The 3,717-nt window shown below is 41.2% G+C and overlaps 1 non-coding gene across 1 annotated transcript; it reads right to left on the bottom strand.

Annotated features, from left to right (window-relative positions):
• Positions 1-825: 825 nt before the first annotated feature.
• Positions 826-929, bottom strand: LOC132224066 (U6 spliceosomal RNA). Its single transcript, XR_009450588.1, has one exon. It is a non-coding gene; the product is annotated as a U6 spliceosomal RNA (small nuclear RNA).
• Positions 930-3,717: the final 2,788 nt, after the last annotated feature.

The following is a 3,717-nucleotide window of genomic DNA, read 5'->3' as shown; positions in this document are numbered from 1 at the left end:
TAAGTACAGTAGAATTTGAACCTGAGCCAATTACAAATACCATATTGTATCTATTTGCTATAGAAAAGAAATTGGAGCTCAAAAATCTCACCTCCTCCTTGGCCGGGTGGCTCAGTTGATTGGAACATTATCCTGCGCACCAGATGGCTGTGAGTTTAATTTCTGGTCAGGGCACATTCCTGGGTTGTGGGTTTGATCCCTGGTTGGGGCGAGTATGGCGTCCGATTGATGTTTCTCTCTCACATCGGAGTTTCTGTCTCTCATTGGTCTTTCTCTCTCTCAAACAAAATCAATAAAAATATGTCTTCAGGTGAGGATTAAAAAAAAAATTGCCTTCGTAGGCAGTTGGTGATAATCACTCATATTTGTGAAATACTTTTTATTTTTCCAAAGCACATTTGAACCTATGTTACCACCATGTTGACAAATTCCATCAGTAGGTTCTGACTGAAATAGAGGCCAGGCAGATGCTACCTGGGAAATGAGGCAAGGTGTCTTTATCTAAGGGTGGAGATGGAACAAAGTGCTATCAGGAATCACAGGAGAGAGAGCACCTGTGTTCTCCATGACAGGCATAACGCACAAGCCTCTGGGCCCCCAAAGAGGGCTTCAACATCACTGCATATGATGAAGTCTGAGTGACTGAGGGTCGCTTTGGGACTTGTAGGAAAAGTCACTTAGTCAGGAGCAGACCATTCCCACCCCACCCCCACCCAAGCCCAGCTGGATCTTTATGATCAGCTCATCAATATTGGTGTTACACATGAGACAGTATTCTACAGTGTACACAAGCATCAACACCCCTATGTTTTTCTTTCTATTTTTATAAATATTTAACACTTCACAAATTTGCATCAGCCTTGCTCAGGGCCATGCTAATCTTCACTGTTTGGTTCCAATTTTAGTATATGTGCTGCCGAAGCCAGCATTACACCCTCTTTTAACATATTCATTCTCCCTAGCCTCGCACAGTCTGGTCTAGAACGCTTTCTGATGTTAGAGCTGCAGAATTAGAGCAAGCGTCAGTCACCCAGATGGCTCTGAGGATCTTCCAAGCCCTCAGACTAGCTATAAGTCTATCAGAGTGATCATTATACCCCAGGTGTACCAGTTAATAATGCAAATTTTTTTCAACAGATGGAGTTACACGTGTTAATATCTATGTGATTTGATATGTATGCTATTTTGTTGTATTGACAACACGCTTCAAAACTTCATATGTCAAATTTTCTGAAGGTGTTAACATCATAGATATTTTTACACTTAAAAATGTTGAATTTTGTGCCAAAAAAAGAGAATTTGCAGAAAGTTTTAATTCATTACTTTATTTTGAAGAAAAGTGCTGCTGAATACTTCGAGGAGCTTATGGTGAACATGCTCCATCTCAAGATACTTGTGAACGCTGGTTTAAATGCTTTAAGAGTAATGATTTCGATGTGAAAGACAAAGAACGTCCAGGTCAACCAAAAAAGTTTGAAGACCAACAATTATAAGCATTATTGGATGAATATGCATGTCAAACTCAAAAACAACTTGCAGAAAGATTAAACGTTGCTCACAATTTCTGATCGTTTACAAGCAATGGGAAAGATTTTAAAGTAAGGAAAATGGGTGCCACATCAACTGAACGAAAAACAAATGGAAAACCGAAAAGTCATCAGTAAAATGTTGCTTCAACAGCACCAAAGAAAGTCTATTTTGCATCGAATTGTGACTGGCGATGAAAAGTGGATTTATTTTGAGAATCCCAAATGCACAAAATCATGGGTTGATCCAGGTCAACCCTCAACATCGACTGCAAGGCCAAATCGCTTTGGAAAGAAGACAATGCTCTGCATTTGGTGGGATCAGGAAGGTGTGGTGTGTTATGAGCTTCTAAAACCAGGTGAACCGTTAATACTGATCGCTACCGACAACAAATAATCAATTTGATCCATGTTTTGATTGTGAAATGACCAGAATGTGTCAGAAGACATGGCAAAGTAATTTTGCTTCATGATGACGCACCATCACACACTTCAAAACCAGTTAAAGACACGTTAAAAGATCTTGCTGGGGAAGTATTAACCCACCCACCATATTTACCAGACCTTGCTCCTTCAGATTACCACTTGTTCCCATTGATGGTACACACACTTTCTGAGTAGCACTTCAAAACCTACAAAGAAGTGGAAAATTTGGTCTCTGAATGGTTTGCCTCAAAACAAGAAAAGTTCTATTGGGAGGGTATCCACAAATTACTTGAAAGATGGGGAAATGTGTAGCTAGCGATGGACATTACTTTGAATAAAGCACTTTTGATGTTTCTCTTAAAATTATCGTGTTTTCTTTTATTACAAAATCCGTATTATTAACTGGTAACCTCATAATTTGACAGATGAGAAAGTTAAGATAGTTAAGTTCGCCCTACCTGTTTTTCTCAGTGGTTAGAGCATTGGCCTGAAGACTGAAGGGTCTCGAGTTTGATTCTAGTCAAGGGCACATACCTCGGTTGCTGGCTCCATCCCCAGCCTGGGTTGGGGCACGTGTGGGAGGCAACCAATTGATGTCTCTCTCTCAATTGATGTTTCTCTCTCTGTTTCTCCCTCTCCAGTCCACTCTCTCTAAAAATCAATGGAAAAATTATCCTCGGGTGAGGATTAACAACAACAAAAAGATAGTTAAATTAGAGGGGTTAAAATTATTTGTGCACATAGCAAGGTAGTAACAGAACTGAATGAAAACTGAGGAATTTTGACTTGCTGTTTAATCTTTGTTTAACTAGAATGCATTAACTCTTCACCCACAGGAAGTCAGTCACCTGAGCAGTGTTGTGGTAAGTGAAACCCATAACAAAAATCAGGGACATCATTGGAAGACCAGACTTGCCAGTCTGACACCTTTTAGTGTAAAACCTGAAAGGATTAGCCCGGATTAATTCGCAGTGATTAATATTGAAGAGTTGGCGATGAGACTAGCACGTGTTTTAATCAGACAGCCGTTTGGTAACTTGGAGCTGACAGGCGATGATGACTGTGAAGTTAATGAGGAAAAGCCATGGCTTTTGGTCAAGGGAGTGACAGGCAAACCCAGGACGATGCTGATTTCCCAGCACGGTGAGGGCTTCAGGGCCCAGGGTTTTCTGTGGCTTTCTCGTGTGTATTTTGATTCGTGAGTTTTTTTTAAAGTAGGGGGATAATCTCTATTCGCTTTGTTAATATCCCATTTTGGCACACGCCAGTGAAGATCTGAAGTCCTGTACCACCATACATTCTCAATGCTCTTGGCTAACTTAACCTTATCAGACAGCCTGTAGATCATTTTAGACAGCTCCCATATCTCACGTTCTCATTCATTCAAATATATGCATTGAATACATTCTGTGTGTTGGGCCCCGTGCTGGGTCCTGGACCAGGAGCAAAGAGCAGACAGACGTGATTCCTGCGCCACGGAAGCTTGTGGTTCAGTGGGGGATCAGCATCGAAGGAAGAAGCTCTATTAAAGGTGTAATTACAAAACACAAGTGAAATGGAACAGACGTGGGTGCCACGAAGACAGATCGCAGGGAATCACATTTTGGATTGGGGCTCCACTATCTGAGGAAGTGATGCTTATGCTGAAAACTGAAAGATGAGGAGGAGCCAGCAAGGTAAAGTGGTAATAAGCGTTTTCTAAGCACCAGAAAAAACACACAGGTCAGTTGTCTGGTGAGGGAGAGCACTTGCCCTGTTGGAGGAA

This window comes from Myotis daubentonii, chromosome 1 (genome assembly GCF_963259705.1).
Source record: "Myotis daubentonii chromosome 1, mMyoDau2.1, whole genome shotgun sequence".
NCBI classification, from domain to species: domain Eukaryota; kingdom Metazoa; phylum Chordata; class Mammalia; order Chiroptera; family Vespertilionidae; genus Myotis; species Myotis daubentonii.
This window is presented reverse-complemented; position numbering and strand designations above follow the sequence as displayed.